Consider the following 21,957-nt stretch of genomic DNA (forward strand, 5'->3'; position numbering starts at 1 on the left):
TTATATTTAGATAAATAAATTAGATAAATTAATAAATTTAGATAAATTAACCTCTGCAACGATTTGAATATTCAACGTGTATGTTTTCATATGTATAGTGAGACACTGGTATAATTTTGATGCTTTTCAATATTATTTTAAATGATATATTTTTTAAATTGATGGTTGGTGGTATATAAAAATAAAATTAATGTGTGCATATTTGCTTGTTTCTAGTGATCCTTCTATACTTATTTATTAATTCTAATTCTGTATTCTTCTGGATTTTCCTCGTCAGAAGTCAAGTAATCTGTGATGACACTTTTATATGTCCTTTTCCATTCTTTACACAATGTATTTCTCTATAATGTTTTTTTCCATTGGCAAAAGCTTGTAGTACAACCTAAAATAGAAATGGCCACTGAAAAGATTTTTATTTTGTTCTCAAACTCAGAGGAAAATCTTTCAATATTTTGCCATTAAATACAGTGTTGTACAAAAGTTGCTTTTTTACTTTTGTTGAGATACTAGTTGTAAGATTAAAGAAATTCTATGTTTCATTTTATTTAGAATTTTCAATATCAGCAAGTATAAAATTTTATACTTTTTCCTATAAATTGAGATAATTAAAGATTTTTACTTTTTCCCCCTTTGCTAATGTACAACGCATTGTTTTTCAAATATTGATTCAGCTATTATTTTTCCCTCTTGTATTTTCTTGACGAATTTTGATATTGAAGTTATTCTGGGCTCATAAAATGAGTTGGGAAGTGATCTGTCATTTACTCCCCTCTGGAAGACTTTACCTAACGTTCGTAATATTCCTTAACTGTTTGGAAGAATTAACAAATAAAGCCATCGGAGCTTAGAGTTATTTTTGTGAGACACTGTAATTATTAATTCAATTATGTACTTTAAAAACTACAAGGCTGTGCAAATATTCTATATCTTTTTCTGTGTCAGTTGTAATGAATCATGATTTCCAAGAAATTTGTCTATTTTATCTAAAGTTTACAAATTTATTAGAAAAAAGCAAAATATCCTCCTATTATCTTTTTAATGTCTGTAAGATCCATAATGATGACTCTTTTCATGTCTGATATTAGTAACATGTGCTTTTTCTTTTTATTGATCAGTATTTCTAAGTGTTTATCAGTTTTTAATTTTCTCAAAGCTCCAATACTTGGGCTCGTAAAATTTTCTTTATTGTATGTCCCTTTTTACTTCCTTGACGTCCACTTTTTAACATTATTTCCTAAGCTTTCCTCTAGGATTTTGAGATGGATGTTCAGATCATAGAAATTCAACCTTTCCTATTTCTTAATATATTACTTATTTTATGCTCCTGAAATGTTGCAAGATCATAAACATTTTAGCTCCATTTTCCTTTTTTTATTTGTTAAACTAACTTTGCATATATTTTAACACTACGTAAATTTTAAACTTCAGAAGACACTATCATTGTCATCATTATTACTGCTAGTGAAGTGGTGGTATTAAGTCAGCACTCATTTAAATCATTCACATAACTTCTTTGACCTTATCATTGCTCATTTCCTCTAGAATTTCTGTATCTCCATTAGCAAGTATTTTCCTTGTACCTGAAAGATTTTCTTTGTAATTGTTTTCATGCAGATGTAACAATTAATTAACTTCTATTCATTTGAAACTATGTTTATTTCAACTTGCGTTTTAAAGAATTTCTAACTATCACTTTCTAAGTTGGCAGTTATTTAATTTCAGCACTTTAAAATGATATTTCATTAATTTGCGGCTTCCATTATTTCTGCTGAAAACACATGAATCCACCTTTCTCAACTCCCTTAAAAGTAAGGTGACTTTTGGATAAAGGTAGGAGTGACCAAATTAGATGCCATTGCTAGAACAATCTCTCATAAAAGGAGTCTTGCTTCTATGGAATCTTAGTTCTTCTAGTCCTTTTTGTGTGTCGCAGCTTTCCAAACTGTTTAAAAACATGAATTTCATCTTTTATTTTTTCAGTCCTAATTTTTGTAGTAGGAACAATAGCTACTACATTATATCTGAAAGCAGACATTTTAATTTATTTTGTAAGTTTTATTTTCATTGCAATCCAAATAAGTATACTTACCTACATCCTGGGCCTAAAAGGTAAATATTAGCATATTCTCAAGATTTTAGAGAAATGGCAATTAGGAAAAAGGTGGTTATTCATTAAACATATTAAATGTTTGTATTAATTTAACATAGAACTCTGCCTAATGCTGATTCCTTAGTAAGAGTTAAAACTTTCAAATAAAAATTGCTAACATAGACACTTTGAACATTGAACTGGACTACAAAAAGAACTTCTATTTTAAACACAATAATTTGTCATATAATTCCAAATTGACATCAATTATTCTCTAACAGCCATAAGAAATAACTACACTGTAATACTTATGTGGAGCGTGCCCTAAAACCATAATTACTGTCACATCTGCTACCTACCTGATTAGTATTTTACTCCCACTAGATTTTAAACTGTTAATATAAATGCTTTTTATTTAGATGCTATAAGTAAAAGACAAAGCCAAAAATGTTAGTGCCAAATTTTACATATTTATAGATAGTAACCATATTCTCTGTGAAATATACATATATGTTGTATTTGAGAAATCAACTAATAAATAGTACAAAATAAAATTGAATAAGACTTAGTCTATGTGGAGTACAATATCATGTTTTATAATTATAGATATGTTCTTATGGTTCTTAATTACACAGACATTGTCTGCCTATAACACAGCTAGAATTATTAAATGTTAATTCTGTAATTTCAGTTTCCCCAAACTCATTTGTTGGCTTTTCAAAACTAATCAGCACATTTTTCAGGTAGAAATGAGAAAAAGTCTCTAGCTCATCCTCCAATGACTAACACACGGTACCACATGAATCTTGCCATCTAATCTAAAATAGCCAAGGTAAAGATTCAAAATGTACCTTTATATTATGGAATGGAAAATATCTTAGAATCTGTGCCTCCTTAATCCTTATATACACTTTCCATGAAGTGGGAATTTTCTACCTTCCATGCTGATTAGAATATTTTTAATTACATATATTTTGACTTTTGAGGAAAACACAAAGCATTCAGAAATGGATTGCAGGTTATAGTAATAAGATTGCAATTTCTAAATAGCTTTCAGAATATATATTAACTATTCCCATTTGTAACTTTTTTTCTTTTCTTTTCTTTTCTTTCTTTGCTGAGGAAGATTCGCTGTGAGTTAACATCTGGTGTCAATCATCCTCTTTTTGCATGTAAGCTGCTGCCACAAAATCGCCACTGACAGGTGAGTGGTGTCGGTCCATGCCTGGGAACTGAATCCAGGCTGCCCAAGTGGAGCATGCTAAACTTAACCATGAGGCCACCAGGGCTGGCCTTTGTAATCCATTCTTATCCTTTTCTCAATTCTTATCTTTTTCTATTTTAGAGCAATTTATTTTTATTCCTTTAATCGTTTGATTATTAAAATGTTATTTTTTTATGTCTACTATGTGTTAAGTCTGTGATAGATAAAAGGAGAAGAAAATTGTCACTCTCATGGATTCCAATAATAAAATGAAAGATATTAAACGCTGATTTTAATTTTCCAAACATTTAAGAATGTTTGTCATTGAATCATCTAGTTTTTGTGTTGCACTTGGGAAAGTAGAATTATTTGTATGATTTTCTTCATCACTATTACACATTGCAATTTATTTTCATCAAAGTTGAAATCAGCACAAACTGTATAGAAAACAAACCTTTCAAGTTATAATTGGCCTAATCACAAATCCATTTATCTTCAAATATACAAATAGACAACTTTCTTCAATATATAAAAGCATTACTGATGAATTAAAACCATAAATTTGAGAGTTGGAGAAACATGGTTGGAGATTAAAAATCATCATCTTAATCAGCATTATTTGTATAACTAAATGAGAGGCAATTTAAAATTAATTTCATTTCTTTAATTAACTCTAGTCAGGAGTATGTTTGATTAGTGCAATTGTTTCTGAACTGACAATTTTGTACTCAAGAAAAATGGAATGTTGATTTTTAGTATTATATCACCTTTTTACAATATTATAAAGAGACTTGTTTGGAATATTTAGAGATGGCATGGTCTAACTACAAAGAATTCAATTTTTTTGTGTATTTGAAGAGAATATGAATAGATCTATACATAATTTTTTTGCTCTGACAACTTTTAAGTACATGTCTTGGACATATTACTTCTCAGGTGCTCTTATGAAAGAAGATAATAATATCTAACTCATGGAATGGTGGAGGAAAAAATGATGTGTGTTATTAAAGTTCTTTGCAAATTCCAATATTCTAAATACACATATGGCATAATTATAATATAGATTAAAAAATCATAAGATATTTAAGATCATGCAATATGTAGACCATAAAATACATATGGTCTCTGTCTGCAGCCATAAGGTCTCTGTCACAATGGCTGCGTTTTGCCATTGTAGCGCTAAAGCAGCCATAGACAATATGTAAGCAAGTGGATGTGGCTACGTTTTAAGACTTTATTTACGAAAACAGGTGGTGAGGTCTGTTACAGATCCCTGGTATAAATAATAATAAGCATGACGTTTTAAGCAAGTAAAATCATGAACAACTGTCAATATAAGGAAGGCATTCCATTAAAAGTATGTTGCAGGGGTCAATGACCCCTGCTCAAGTTGCAGAGATCTTGCCAAGTGAAGCAAGCATATCTATTAACAACCAATAAAATGAGACATAGACTTCACAGAGTAGCTTAACAGAAAAAAAGAGACAGAATGAAGAACATCTGCCCAGAATATAAAGGGAAAGATCACTCGCTGTAAAAGACAATGGATATATTGCAGAGACTTATTTAAAGAGAGTAATTTAAATATTTGAATTACACATTTGTGTGAGAGTGAACAGAAAGTAAAAATGGAGTTGATAGATATAACTTACTTTCTTTCCAGTTTGAATAATTTTAGGAAGATTTTATGTGTTTTTTTAGAATAGACCTAAAAGGATCTGATAGAAAAAAGTTGACATTTTACTGATATTGTCTTGAGACATAAATAAAAGGGCATGGTCATACCAAGGAGTCAAAAGATAAAAAGTAAAAGAGCCATTGACAGCACCAGGGAAAAGATTTTTCCTTTAGTTACAACTAGATATCTATTTTATCAATTCCTAATTAAGCGGGCTTCATCCTCTTTGCTCTCCATTTTTAATCTCGTCCCTTATACTGTCATATCTTTTTGACTGTCACACAGATGTCACCATAGGACACAGTTCTAAAGTCTCCATATATCAGGCAAAGGGGTCCTCTAAAGAATCTCATCATGTCCTTCATCTGAACAGAACTATGCAATAGTTTTCATACACTTAGAATAAACTTCAAACTTCTTGCATTGGCCCTCAAGGCCCTTCATGATATGGCTCCCACCAACTGAAGAATGTCACCTACTCACCAACCTTGCCCTCAGTCACTAAGCTCCAATCTATTGTTTTTTCTAGTCTTTGAAATGACAAGTTCATTTATGTCTAGTGGCCTTCATATTACAGCTCCCTCTACCTGATATAACATTCTTCCAGATCTTTACATGGCTGGCAGCTCATTCAAATTCGGTTATCACATTGAATATAATTCTCACCTCTGAACACTCAGTCCAAAATTCCTCCATTTGGGGCTGGCCTGGTGGCCCAGCGGTTAAGTGCACACGCTCTGCTTCGGCAGCCTGGGGTTCTCCAGTTCTGATCCCGGGTGCGGACATGGCACCGCTTGGCAAAAGCCATGCTGTGGCAGGCGTCCTACATATAAAGTAGAGGAAGATGGGCATGGATGTTAGCTCAGGGCCAGCCTTCCTCAGCAAAAAGAGGAGGACTGGTAGTAGATAGCTCAGGGCTTACCTTCCTCAAAAATAAAATGAAATGTCTCCATTTATGCCACTCTTTTGTTTTCCTTTTAGACTTTATTACAATTTGATATGTCTCATTAATTTTTACTTTTGTCTTCTATTACTCTACATCTGGCACTCTAATGCATGTACTTCGTCCATTGTGTTTACTGGTGTATATTATAACAGTTCTAACAGTTTCTGACATGGTAGATATTAAATAATTTTTATTTAAGGAAGGCAGGAAGGAAGGAAGGAAAGAACAATTCTCCTAACACTGGCAAGGATGTAGGAATAAGTGTCGTCACAGGAATCCTGCAATATCAAGGCCAGAAAAGAATAACTGTAAAGAATGCTAAAATTATTGGCAAATATAAAGACAAGAGCATAGCAGAAGGCCATATAAGGAAGCCAAAGAAGTTGACCGTAACTGATAACATAAAATTTCAAGATAAGGAACCAGGAATCTCAATTCAGAAAGTGAAGGCCAAAATTAGCAATCCTACAAGTATTGTATGTATCACCAATTCATTGATACGTATGAAGGGATAGAATTCTGACAGCCAGACAAGATTCAAGAATTGTGTGTAGGAGATCTCGTCAAGATGGCGGCATAGGCAGACTCTGAACTCATCTCCTCCCACGAACACAACCAGGTTACAACTATTTTTGGAAAAATTACCCTGGATAGAAAACTGAAAACTGGATAAAAAGAACCCCCACAACAAGGGACAGTCCTGATGAAAGCAAAAAAGGCAGTAATTCCTGCTGGAGAGGAAAAACCCACCTTTGGGGGCAGCGGAGCTTCTCAGCTGGCCAGGTGGGAGCCACTCTAAAGTACGCAGCCCTCCCTGGAGGAGTGAGGTCCGGAGTCGGGGAGATACTGCTATAGGCATCCTTTGGACTCAGCCCAACTGAGACGGGGCTCTTACTGTCTGGCTTTGCTGGCTATTGACTGTAGTGGGAACACCCCCAGAAAAGCTATTGGCCAAAAGCTGAAAAGACCCGGGTCTTAAAGGGCCCACGCACAAACTCACTCATTGCAGCAACCTAAAATCACCAGAGAGAAGGCTGACAGTCTTTTGGTGAAACGAGACTCACCTGGTGGGCTCTGGGGGCATCTTGGTGAGAGGAGGGACCTCTCCAGAGACTGAGACATTGGTGGGGGCCGTTGTTCTGAGCTGGTCCAGGCGTGCTGACAGGGACCCTGGTGGGCGCCATTGAGGTTCTTCCCTTGGCCTATTAGCCCAGGGGTCTGCCACACCCACTAGAGCACAGATTTAATCTAGTTCAGCCAGGGCAGGCAGCCTGCCCTAGGGACTAGCCCCACCCAACAGCAAGCCTCAGGCTACTTTTAGGCCTGCATTGACTGGGTACCTTGATCCTCTACAGGCAGGCAAGGGTGTCTGACTCGGTAGGGCAGGGCCTGTATGAGGACCAGGTGAACTGTAGGGGACATTGGTGGAGAGGTGGGGGCCTCTGCAGTACAGCATTGGGGTACGCTCCACGGGGTTGGGAAGTGTGCATGGACCAGGACTGTGTTGACGGTGTGTGTGGTCCTGGGGGGGGGGCAGGTGAGGCTTATCAGCAGGCAGAAGACCTGTGCTTCACAAATAGCCATAAAAAGGATCAGCCACACCTTCCAAAGCCTGAAATAATTGAGTGCTCCTGTGCCTAGGGCCAGCCCCCCTCAGCTGCAATCCTAAGAGAACTGACAATAGCCTTGTAGGCCTGAAGCCTATCACAACTGTAAGCCCCTGAGCCTAGCAACCAGCTACACTATGTACCAACTCAATTAAGAGGAAAACTGCAATAGCAGTGTGCTGATAGACTTTGTAGCCAACAGTGCTGAGGCAACCCAAACTGGATTTACAAACAGCTGGCCAGGGAAGGAAAGACTAGACTCCCGGGGTACCTGCAGTAAGAGGAACACTGACACAGCAGAAAGACACAAGTATCCTACAAAGGGGCCACTCCTGTATCTTCTGGACTGGTGACCAGAGGGAAGCACACTGCTGGGCCCCATAAGGCATCTCATACATAAGGCCACTTCTCCAAGATCAGGAGACATAGCCAACTCACCTAATACAAAGAAAATAGCACAGAGAAAGAGGCATAATGAGGAGGCAAAGGAATACTTTCCAAACAAGGGAACAGGAAAAAAAACCCCAGAAAAATAACTAAATGAAACAGAAATAAGCAACCTACTCAAAAAAGAGTTCAAACAAAATATCATAAGAATGCTTACAGATATTGGGAGAAGACTAGAGGAACACAGTGAGCTCATCAGCAAAAAACTGGAAAATATAAAAAAGAACCAATCAGAAATGAAGAATACAATACTGGAAATGAAAAATTCGCTGGAGGGACTCAATAGCAGAGTAGAGGATGCAGAAGAACGGATCAGTGAGCTAGATGAAAGGCTAGAGGAAATCAACCAAGCTTAACAGAAAAAAGAAAAAAGAATTAGACAGAATAAGAACAGTGTAAGGGAACTCTGGGACAATATCAAGTGCACTACCATTCGGATTATAGGTGTCCCAGATGGAGAAGAGCGAGACAAAGGGGAGAAAAATTTATTTGAAGAAATAATAGGGGAAAATTTTCCTAACCTAAGGGAGGAAACAGACATCCAAGTACAGGAAGCACAGAGAGCATCAAACAAGATAAGCCCAAAGAGGCCCACACCAAGACATATTATAATTAAAATGTCCAAAGTTAGAGATAAAGAGAGAATCCTAAAAGCAGCAAGAGAAAAGCCACAAGTGACACACAAAGGAAAGCCCATAAGACTGTCAGCGGACTGCTTAGCTGAGACCCTACAGGTGATAAAAGAATGGCATGATATATTTAAAGTACTAAAAGCTAAAAACCTACAGCCAAGAATACTCTATCCATCAAGGTTGTCATTCAGAATGGAAGGAGAGATAAAGAGCTTTCCAGACAAGCAAAAATTAAAGGAGTTCATCACCAAGAAATCAGTTCTACAAGAAATGCTGAAGGGACTTAGTTAAGCGGGAAAGCGATGACCACAAATAGAGATTTAAAAAATTATCAAGAAAAAAAAAATACCACACCAGGCAATAAAATCACTTGTAAAGGTAAAAATATAGTAAAGGTAGCAGATCAACTACCTGTGAAGACAATATGAAAGTTAAAAGACAAATGTACTAAAATCTCCTATTTCAATGATAAGAGGGTAATGGATAGACACACACTAAACAAGAGACTATATATATGATTTCAAAAACATAAAATGTGGGAGGAGGGGAGTGAAAAAGTAGACCTTGTAGAAAAAGGTCAAGCTAAAGACTATCAACTTGATATAGACTGTTATATACATAGAATATTAAATAAGATCCTCATGATAATCACAAATCAGAAACCTATAATAAGTAAGCAAAAAAGGAAGACAAAAGAAATCCAACACATTCCTAAAGAAACCCATCAAACCACAAAGGAAGAGAGCAAGAGAAAAAGACAGGAACAGAGAAGAACTACTACAACACCCGGAAAAAAAGTAACAAAATGGCAACAAATACGTATTTATCAATTTCTACTTTAAACATCAATGGACTAAATGCTCCAATCAAATGCCATAGGGTGGCAAATTGGATAAAAAAACAAGACCCATGTATATGCTGCATACAAGAGACACACTTCAGACCTAAAGACACTCACAAACTGAAAGTGAAAGGATGGAAAAAGATATTCCACACAAATGCCAAAGAAAAGAAAGCAGGGGTGGCAAGACTTATACCAGACAAAATAGACTTTAAAACAAAAACTGTAACAAGTGACAAAGAAGGGCACTACATAATGATAAAAGGAATAATCCAACAAGAAAATATAACACTTGTAAATATCTATGCACCCAACAGAGGAGCACCTAAATATATAAAGCAATTATTAACAGACGTAAAAGGAGAAATAGACAGTAACACGATAATAGTAGGGGACTTTAACACTCCACTTACACCAATGGATAGATCATCCAAACAGAAGATCAATAAGGAAACACTGGCCTTAAAGGACACATTAGACCAGATGGACTTAGTAGGTATATATAGAACATTCCATCCAAAAACAACAGAATACACATTCTTTTCAAAGTCACATGGAACATTCTCCAGGATTGATCGCATATTCGGCCACAAAACAAGTCTCAATAAATTTAAGAAGACTGAAATAATATGATGCATCTTTTCTGACCACAAAGGTATGAAGCTAGAAATCAACTACAGGAAGAAAACCAGAAAAGCCACAAAAATGTGGAGATTAAACAATATGCTACTGAACAACGATTGTGTCAATGAAGAAATCAAAGGAGAAATCAAAAAATTCCTGGAGACAAATGAAAATGAAAATATGACATGCCAAAATCTGTGGGATTCAGCAAAAGTGGTTCTAAGAGGGAAGTTTATAGTAACTCAGACCTACCTCAACAAACAAGAAAAATCCCAAATAAACAAACTAAAAGTGCATCTAAAGGTACTGGAAAAAGAAGAACAAACAAAGCCGAAAATCAGCAGAAGGAAGGAAATAATAAAAATCAGACCAGAAATAAACAAAATAGAAACTAAAAAATAGTAGGAAAAATTAATGAAACCAAGAGCTGGTTCTTTGAAACGATAAACAAAATTGACAAACCCTTACCTAGACTCACCAAGAAAAAAAGAGAGATGGCTCAAATAAATAAAATCAGAAATGAAAGAGGAGAGATTACAATGGACACCTCAGAAATACAAAAGATAATAAGAGAATACTATGAAAAGCTATATGCCAACAAATTGGATAATCTAGAAGAAATGGATAAATTCTTAGAAACATACAACCTTCCAAAAGTGGACCAAGAAGAAGTAGAGAATTTGAATACACCAATCACCAGTAAGGAGATTGAAACAGCAATCAAAAACCTCCCAAAAAATAAAAGTCCAGGACCAGATGGCTTCCCTGGTGAATTCTACGAAACATTCAAAGAAGACTTAATACCTATCCTTGTCAAACTCTTCCAAAAAATTGAAGAGGAGGGGAGGCTTCCTAACTCATTCTATGAAGCCAACATTATCCTGATACCAAAACCAGACAAGGACAGCACAAAAAAAGAAAATTACAGGCCGATATCACTGATGAACATCGATGCAAAAATCCTCAACAAAATACTAGCAAATTGAATACAACAACATATTAAAATGATAATACATCATGACCAAGTGGGTTTCATTCCAGTGATGCAGGGATGGTTCAACATCTGCAAATCTATCAACGTGACACACCAGATTAACAAAATGAAGAATAAAAATCACATAATCATCTCAATAGATGTAGAGAAAGCATTTGACAAGATACAGCACCCATTTATGATAAAAACTGAATAAAATGCGTATAGAAGGAAACTACCTCAACATAATAAAGGCCACATATGACAAACCCATAGCAAATGTCATTCTCAATGGAAAAAAACTGACAGCTATCCTTCTAAGAACAGGAACCAGACAAGGATGCCCACTGTCACCACTCATATTTAACATAGTATTGAAAGTCCTAGCCAGAACAGTAAGGCAAGAAAAAGAAATAAAAGGGATCCATATTGGAAAAGAAGAAGTGAAACTGTCACTCTTTGCAGAAAACATGATTTCTTATATAGAAAACCCTAATGAGTCCAATAAAAAACTTTTAGAAACGATAAATGAATACAGTCAAGTTACAGAATACAAAATCAACGTACAAAAATCAGTTGTGTTTCTATACACTAACAACGAAGTAGCAGAAAGAGAAATTAAGAATACAATCCCATTTACAATTGCAACAAAAAGAATAAAATAATTAGGAATAAACTTAACCAAAGAGGTGAAAGATCTGTACACTGAAAACTATAAAATGTTGTTGAAAGACATTGAAGAAAACACAAAGAAATGGAAAGATATTCCATGCTCTTAGATTGGAAGAATTAACATAGTTAAAATGTCCATACTTCCTAAAGCAATCTATAGATTCAACACAATCTCTATCAAAGTTCCAACAACATTTTTCACAGAAATAGAACAAAGAATCCTAAAATTTATATGGAACAACAAAAGACCCCAAATAGCCAAAGGATTCCTGAGAAAAAGGAACAAAGCTGGAGGTATCACACTCCCCGATTTCAAATTATACTACAAAGCCATAGTAGCCAAAACAGCATGGTACTGGCACAAAAACAGACACACAGATCAATAGAACAGAATCAAGGGCCCAGAAATAAGCCCACACATTTATGACAGCTAATATTCAACAAGGGAACCAAGAGCATACGATGGAGAAAGGAAAGTCATTAAATAAATGGTGTTGGGAAAACTGGACAGCCACATGCAAAAGAATGAAAGTAGACTACTCTCTTATACCATGCACAAAAATCAACTCAAAATGGATTAAAGACTTGAATGTAAGACCCGAAACCATGCAACTTCTGCAAGAAAACATAGGCAGTACGCTTTGACATCAGTATTAGCAGCATATTTTCAAGTACCATATCTGACTGGGCAAGGGAAACAAAAGAAAAAATCAACAAATGGGCCTACATCAGACTAAAAACCTTCTGCACGGCAAAGGAAACTGTCAACAAAACAAAAAGACAACCTAACAATTGGGAGAAGGTATTTGCAAACCATATATCAGATAAGGGGTTAATAGATGATTATTACCATATGATCCAGCTATCCCACTGCTGGGTATTTATCCAAAGAACTTGATAACGCAAAGGCACAAAGATACATGCACCTCTATGTTCACTGCAGCACTATTCACAATAGCCAAGACTTGGAAGCCACCTAGGTGCCCATCAAGGGACAAATGGATAAAGATGTGGTATTTATACACAATGGAATACTACTTGGCCATAAGAAATGATGAAATTCGGCCATTTGTGACAACACGGATGGACCTTGATGGTATTATGCTGAGTGAAATAAGTCAGAGGGAGAAAGTCAAATACCGTATGATCTCACTCATAAGTAGAAGATAAAAACAACAGCAAACAAACACATAGCAATGGAGATTGGATTGGTGGTTACCACAGGGGAAGGGGGAAGGGGAGAGGGCAAAAGAGGTGATTAGGCTCACATGTGAGGGGATGGACTATAATTAGTTTCCAGGTGGTGAACATGATGTAATCTACACAGAATTCTAAATATATTACTATGTGCATCTGAAAGCTATATAATGTTGTAATCCAATGTTACTGCAATAAAAAAATAAAAAATTAAAATAAATAAACAAATTACATTATCATCCAAAAAAAAAAAGAACTGCATGTCATTATTCTTATTTTATACTAGATACCCAACCAGGTTCTTATCAACCCAACCTAGTTGTGATGTTCTTATTGTCATATTCTTTATGATAACAAATTGACTTTCATGTCTAATTTTCTAAAATCCCTCTCTTTTTTTGACTGTCTGGACAGTTTCTTGACTTCTCCTCTCTTCCTGAGAAGATTTTGCCTTTCATATGTTATTTTTTGCTTTTGTGATCGAATATGGGCAAAAACAAAAACAACAAAAAATGAATCCAAGGAAGGGAAGGATGAAGATGGCAGATATAGAAGCAGAGGGAAATCAGAAGAGCAATTATACTGACGGAGGATGACACCTTGTGAGGTTAGCAGAGTTTTGTGAAGCAACTCAGGCTTTTTGTTTGAATGACAGGATTTTACAGAAGAGGACAGGTTTTTGTCTGTTTGTTTAAGTTGCTGTGATATACATCTATGCTTCCATGTATTTAAGACATGCAAATATAGAACTTGAGTTATTTTGAAATTATATTTTGACTTTTACCTTTACCTTTTCAACATAGCACTCTTTAGAGAATAAAACATGGCTTTCGCGAGTGAAAACATTCAAATATTCATTGTTCTTTTAAAGTTTGTATATACAGGCTGATCCCAATGAAGAGGTATTTTTTACTCAAATGATAAAACATCTTGTCAGCTCACATGCTAGAGCAGCTCAATTTTTCATGTCTCCCTATGGTAACACATTTCTACACTGAAACTTTGCCATATCTCTTACTTTGGATTATGGAATATAGTAGAGTTGATGGCATGCTAGTTCTTAGCCTAAGCCTTAAGAGTCCTTGCATATTTCACTCTCTTGGAACCCTACACTGCCATGGAACAAGGCCAGGCTAGCCTGCTGGGCAATGAAAGACATTATGAAGGAAAACCCCATTGTACCAGCCAAAACCATCCTATACTAGCCTTCAGATGAACAACTCCCAGTTGTGTGAGATCGCCCAGCCCAAATCAGCTGAACTGCCTACCTAACCACAGACACAAGAGCAAGCCTTGTTAAGATCAGAAGAACCACTCACCTGAAACATTGACTTGTGAGTGATAATAAATGCTTACTGAGTTAAATCATTACGTTTTGGAGTAGTTTGTTATACAGAGAAGGCTAACTTGTACAGCCTATTCCTTATTGTTTAGTTTAATGAAGAGATGTTCAGGCAACTAGCCATAGGGACGTGTTTTAAGTATTTGAGTAACATGATAGAAGTACTTTCTTTGAGGGAGAAAAAGATGGTGCTCATTACTAAAGATTTCTCCAAAGTTATCCTCTTCACAAAATTGTCTCCTACTCTGTACTCTGACCTTTTAAAAATACCTTCAAAGTGGGTGAGCATAGAAAAAACCATAAGGCATATTTTCAATAAATTTCTTTTGTAGAGTCTACCTGTTCATTCATTTCAGAAACTCTTTGATATTTGATATGTCTCACTGGAGTCTCAGTTGACAGAGCTTTGCTCTAAATGTTGTTTGAATAAGGATTAGTCACATGGATACATACATTATAAAGAATGGTGGTAGGAGTAGCGATGGAGGAAATCTATAAGACAGAAGCTAGTAACCAGGGTATCTCACCATGGATGCCGTGAGAAATTGATAACGCCTTACAACACGGGCTTCAAAAAAGCAGAGTTTTCTTCTTCTCCATCTCCTTCTTCTTCTTGTCTTCTTCATTTTGTTTACCTTTTCAGAAAAATATAGGGAAACATTTTAAAGATGGGAATGGAGGAAAAAAGAGAAAATCTATCTCAACTTTTGCCCTTGAGTATATGATAGAAGCGTGCATAAAACAAAAAGAAATGAAGAGATACAAACAGCAAAGAGCAGAAAAGAAAAAATGTTCTCACTTGAGTGAAAGAATTTCTGGGAATCACCATTCTCTCCAGCAACCACAGGTAGCATTCATAGTGTAGTTCGATTTGAGATACAGTCTCTATCAAAAGTGGTGATTTGGTGGCTATTGTATCAGGAAAAATAAATGGAAATACTCCAGGTGAATGTACATGGGAGGACACGGGAGAGACTGAAGAAAAAAATGCAAAAATAAAAGTGAAGGGGCTGGGTCAGCGGCATAGTGGTAAGGTTTGCACGTTTTGCTTTGGCGGCCTGGAGTTCCCGGGTTCAGATCCCGGGTGCATACCTACACACCGCTTGTCAAGTCATGCTTGTGTCCCACATATAAAGTAGAGGAAGATGGGCACAGATGTTAGCTCAGCGTCAATCTTCCTCAGCAAAAAGTGGAGGGTTGGAAGCAGATGTTAGCTCAGGGTTAATCTTCCTAAAAAAAAAAAAGTGAGGAATTATAAAATAGCATGTAGTCTAAGTGCATCACTCCCTGTTAACTGATGGGAAGTAGAGGATTAGTAGAGACAGAGAGATACACACACGCACATACACACATACATGAACACAGAAAGAGAGCAATTTAGAAAACTTAAGTTTTAGATTCCCTGAGCTGATCACTGACCTTACTTACTTTTCATAGCATGAGTAAAATAACACTTGGAGATTTTTGTTTTCTATGGCCCTGAGCTAACATCTGTTGCCAATCTTCCTCTCTCTTTTTTCTTTCCTCTCTAAAGCCCCGGTACCTAGTTGTATATCCTAGTTGTAGGTCATGCTGCTTCTATGTGGGATGCCACCACAGCATGGCCTGATGAGCGGTATGTCCACGCCAAGGATCCGAACTGGTGAACCCCCGGCTGCCGAAGCGGAGCATGGAAAGTTAACCACTTGGCCACTGGGCCAGCCCCTAAAATCGGAGATTTTAAACTGAAATTTTTGTTCTTAACTAATTTTTTAAATTTCATACTACTTCAATTATGGAGCCAGTAGTATTAATTATACTTGAGAAAGGGCTCATAATATCTATAAGAAATACATAAAATGAAATGCCAGATGAATGTTTTATTCACAGCTATCAAAGTCTATGTTAGAATTTTATTTGTAGAAGTTAGAAACTTGGGAAAAACATGACTTGTTTTAAATTCTTAAAGATTTACCATGGACTATTGAAGCAGAGCTAGAGGATTAGAATTCCTAAAAGTTAACTACAATGTTAGACAGAATGGAGTATATTCCACAAGGTCATTTTCCCACTACCCAATAAATAATTCAAAGTCCTTTCCAGTCTGAGAGAAGACTTTTGAGAGGACCTGAGGAAAAGTGTCTAGTACTTGTGTGTTATCAGGGCTCCTATGAAGGAGCCGTAGGTCCAGTCAGAATGTGGGGGTACTGAGAAGATAGAAAGCCCAGACATCTGAGCAGGGATCCAGATGCACAGGACATTCTGTGCCCCAAATGCCTCCTGGGAATCTGGGAAAAGACTATCTTAAAGCATCCTGCAGCAATATGGGGTAGCAATGGCGGGAGACAAGCCAAGGGAGAGTACGTCTAAGCAGAGAAGTCTGAGATAGCTGTGCCTCTCCTCTGTCCCCCAAACTTTTCAAACTCTAGTATGGTACGAAGAATATTTGAAATGAACCCTTCAGACAAACGAGAGTTATACTTGAGAGTCATTGCATCTTGGGGCAAGAAGTCTAATGGAAGACACTCTAGGTTAGCAATCCAAAGCTGGGAAGAACCTGAATGGACTTCACAGGATCTGCAGTCAGAAAGAGTTGAAGTGAAAACAAGTCAGCAGAGGAGATTGCTTATCTCCTCAGGGTAATCACTATGTGTTACCCTTGTCAAGAAAACTTGGATGGTCTGCATCAGTAGAGATAAAGAGAAGACAGAACACAGACACCCAAGGAATCATGTGAATGAGACATCCCAGCAGAGGCTAGTAAAGGCCAGGAGAGAGTACACAAACAGGACAGCCAGCCTTCCCCCAATATGATAAGCATCTGCTTGTGCCTAGACACACTGCAGGGAGGGGGAAACAGGGAAGAAATTGTTGACATTCCTATATGTCTATACAAACACGTAGGAACAGTCCTGTAATATTTAACTGTTCAACTGAATGAGATTGAATCTTGAATTAGGCTGAAATTTTACTCTAAATAGACAATTTCAAATAAAAAATATATGTTACCTCGCATGGCAAACTTAAGAGCTTTCCTCAACACTGAAAATAGGAGCTCCAGAAGTTGTTTTTAATTTTTTATCTTTAGATTTTTTAAAGAGAAACACATATTATTTATTATATACCAGAAACTGTTGTACATACAGTAGCTTTGATAACTCATTTCCTCTCCGCAGTGCCCTGTGAGGTGGACTCTATTATCATCCTCCTTTTCAATAATAAGGGAACTGAGACACAGAGAGATTAGATAATGTGACCAAGAGCATACAGATATTACATTGTAGATCTTAGATTTTATTAATAGATAGAAACGTTGTTTCTGCACACCTAATAGTATAAGATGTTCAGCCTTGCTCACCGAGCTTCTTGTAGTACTGTGTCTGATTATAAAATTAGAAATATACAAGACATGTATATTTTTACAAAATAATCTCCAAATGCAAACCAACTAATTTTTCTACCATTTAGTTAAACCTATAATAATCTGTTTCTACACTGGATAGAAAACTAGCACTTCGACTTTTTTGGTAGAGCTAACTGCATGATATTTTAAGGACTTTCGAGGTATACTTTTGCCTATATGCAAATGTTCGCTATTTATACAGCTTTAGAACAGAAACTCCAAGTAATATACGATCCTGCTGTAGTCTCTGTGAAAATGCAATTTGTTCAGTGCAATGAGACATAGGAGAGTGACTTAAAATCAGATCACACCAGAAGGCAGGGACCTACTGTTTTGAGAAACACAGATGTCCTAATAATTGGGAGTGTATCCTGTACTGAATAGGAAATTATGGACATTTAAGTTATGGAGTAGTTTTACTAGATTTTCCTATAGGGAGATATTGCCCTAGCAAAAATGGAGATATATAGTGTACATCTAAGAGGGGATAGAAATGGATGCCAGAAAACTGGGCATAATCAGGAATAGGGAAGTGAAAAACAGAGGAGACAGAAATACAGCCTGAGAAAGCTGGCCAGAGAAGTAGGAAAAGAAATAAGAAAATTATGGAGAATTAAAAATCAAGAAAAGAAAGAATAAAGAGAAAAAAAGATAAGAACAGAGGATAGAGAAGTATGAATACAGTTTAGAAGTGGCAATGTGAACCTAAAGGTTGAAGACACGAAGGCGAAATAAAAGAGAAAAATTCAAGGGCGATGAGATTATGGAGGAGATATGGGTCAACTGAGATAAGTATTGAAAAGCACCCTATAGGTTTATCAATTATAAGAATAAGTGTGAGATTTGCCACACACAGGCATATACAAACAAGCATACATACCCAAAAATTAACCATGAAAGTGGTAAGGAAAAAACCTTATTTCTTGAAATGTATGAGTTATTTAATACTCATAAGAAGTTAATGCTAGAATTACATTAAATATTTTTATAATCTTGTGCTTAACTTTTATTAACATCAATGTCACGTTCATTTATTGTGTGGGTTTAGTCATTCTTAACAAATTGTTTGCTGGTCTTCACTGTGGTGTAAAAAGAACCAAAAACTCAGAATTTAAAGAAAAGCTTTTTCTGTTAATAAGCACCATATTAGAGGACAGAGGAGAGTTCTCTCAAGCCAGCGGCTGAAGACCACCACATATCTCACTTCTTTACAACATCAAAATTACAGGCATTATTTAACCCCTGAATATACACAAGACCCACTCCACAGTTAATTGTGGTCTAAAGGAGGGGAGGGGAAAATATGGACCTGGTAGGCCTTAAACTGCAAAGTGAGAACTTTTAACACACATTTGAAACATCTGTCCTATAGAATGTTCAGGATGTATAAACAGATCTCTTTCATTTTCATTTCTCTCTTTCTCTCTTTTCGTTTTTTGATCCAGGAAAAGGAAACATTGAATAATTCTTTATTAGTCAAGATATTTTTTAACTATTAGAATATGTGACATGAAATTCTGTTGAAGATGGAGTAGAAGATATTCTCATCATAAAGTTCAGGGGCAAAGAGTTCCTAAGGGAGAGGTTGAAATGGCAAAGGACAGTTAAAGAATAGTTGAAATGATAAAGGGCAGTTGAGAGACTAAGAATGCCCTGGAAGATCAGTCTGGCTTTATACCCCATTTGTTATGGCAGGAGTTAAATCAACTTGATGAGGCTAAATGTGTAATTTCTTTTCAAAAGAAGAATGTGAAGAGGTGCAAGTAACAGCCTAGTGACCATATTAGGGATTGAACACTGAATGAGAGGATATGTGGGATAGCTGTATCAGATGGCAGGCAGTTGTGGCGTCCTTAACCGAGGCAGTAGAGAAAGTGGCTATGGCAAACGTGTGGTTTCGCCTATTATAGAGTTGGGTACTCATATGACAGAATTCAAATATGTATTTGTGGATTCAGGGATAATGGACTTGAATAGAAAAATGTGGTGGTTGAAAACACGATGGGGTTTGTGATGGAGAATGTGATATGGACCTAATAATTTACGGTTCATCTTTTTGCATTGAATTTTGCCATGAGCATCTGGTAAGTAGGAGTCTTTCTGTGAGAGAACATATATATCATCCACAGTTTATTATATTATAACCTTTAGGAGGGTCTAATGAAATATTGGATAAGAAGGATAGAGCAAAACTAATCATTTTGAACCATTCACTGACTAACAGTTTTCAATGAAGCTAACAAGTAGAGTTCTTAGAAACTCTTTATGACAAGTGTTCTTCCACGCTTCTCTACAGCACGCATACATAGCTTATCACAGCATACTCGTATTGGCATTGGACCACTTTCAGTGAAGTACAGAAACCTTACACCACTTACATCCCTTTACTGTTCCCCATTTTTAAATGTGACTGTCTTAAGTATTTCCTCTACATATAATGAGCACATCAGACAGTGTTATAATTTTTGCTTCAGCCATCTTGTGTGATTTAAGAAACTCATGTAAAGAAAGATACTCTGTTTTATTTACCCCTATTTTTCTACCCATTCCCTTGTCCTTTCAGTTCTGAACTCTGGCCCTCTGCTGTTATCATTTTCCTTCTGTTTAGAGCGTGTCCTTTAGCCATTCTTTAAGGGTGATGAATTCTATTAGTTTTCCTTCATCTGAGAAGTCTTTATTTCCTCTGAATTCTTGATGTGTAATCTTTCCAGGTAAAGTATTTCCAAGTAATATTGTTTTCTTTCAGCATTTGAAAAAAGTTGTGTTACTTTTTCTGGCCTTCATGGTTTTAAAAGAAGAAAGCTTCTGTTATTCAAATTGGTGTTATTTTATATGTAATGCATTAATTTTCTCTGGCTATTTTCGGATTTTTTTGTCTACAGTTTTCCTAAGTTTACTTACGATGTGGGTGACATGGTGTGGTTTATTTAGGTTTATCGTATATGTAGTTTGCTCAGCTTCTTGGATAAGTATTTTTATGTATTTCATCAAATTTGGCAAGATTTCAGCATTATATCCTCACATATTCTTTCAACCACACACTCTTTCTGAGACTGATGATATGAATGTTAAAACTTTTGCTTGTGTCTCACAAATCCATGAAGTTCTGTACATTTTATTTTCAGTCCTTTTTTAATTCCTATTGTTTAGACGGAGTAAATTTTATTGTTCTGTCCTCAAGTTCACTGATTCCATCCTCTGTCACTATTGAGCCCATCCAACAGGTCATTTTACTTCAGTTGTTGTATTTTTTCAGTTGCATAATTTCCATTTGGTTCTTTTTCCTAAGTTATACTTTTTGCTGACTTTTATTTATCTTAAGCAAAGTTATTTTTATTGAAGTATTCTTATGGTGGCTGCTTTAAAATCTTTGTCAGGTAATTTCAACATCTGATTGAGTTTGGTGTTGACATCAGTTGACCGTCTTTTCTCATCAAGTTGTATTTTTTTCGGGTTCTTGGCATAAGTATTTTTTTTAATTGAATGTCAGACATTATGGATATTATGTGAGGAGACTCCTGATCTTATTTCAGTCTTCTCTTTCAATAGGCAGTAACTCTTCTTAGGATAACGTGTAGGTCCTAGCCTTGTGCCAGAAGATTGGCTCACAGATGCTGCCAGGTGTGGGGGAGGGAACTGGATCCATGTCAAGGCTTTACTGACATGGCTGCAACTGTGAAGCAGGGTGGGACTCTCCCAGTTCTAGAGAGAGACAACACCGACACTAATGCTGCTATAGATTGGACCCTTCTGCCCCATGTTTCGTGTGGAGCCCTGATGATGTTGACAAGTTGTGAATCAATCCCAAGCTACCCTAGGAGCAAGACATGCTGTTCTGCCCACCACTGTCCACAGTAGGACTCCACTGAGATCCTTAGCTAATCCTTCTTCTTCTTTCCACCTTTCAAAGTCCTTTTATGATTACATGTTGATTATTTCAGTGAATTTAATTGCATTTAGAAGGGAGGAATACGAAAGGTGAATCTATACTCTCTTTTTCCAGATCTGAAAACTTAACTTTTTCAAAGTGCATAACAGAAGTATTTAACCCATGGAGTAACTGGGGTTATTATATGAATACATGAGTTCACATGTGATAATGCACATAATACTCTTAGGACATTGCTTAGAACTTTGTAACTAAGTAATATGGAGTAGTAACTGCTATTGTTATCATTATTATTAAAATTAGCCGTGCATATCACTATTCAGCTAATCATTCTTAGCCACTCACCACTTTGCTTTTCTCACTTCTCAATCTGGTATTTCTCTGATCTCATCATCTCTTGTGTACATGGACATGCACACAGAGTGTTTGATAGT

This window comes from Equus asinus, chromosome 11 (genome assembly GCF_041296235.1).
Source record: "Equus asinus isolate D_3611 breed Donkey chromosome 11, EquAss-T2T_v2, whole genome shotgun sequence".
In the NCBI taxonomy this organism is placed as follows: domain Eukaryota; kingdom Metazoa; phylum Chordata; class Mammalia; order Perissodactyla; family Equidae; genus Equus; species Equus asinus.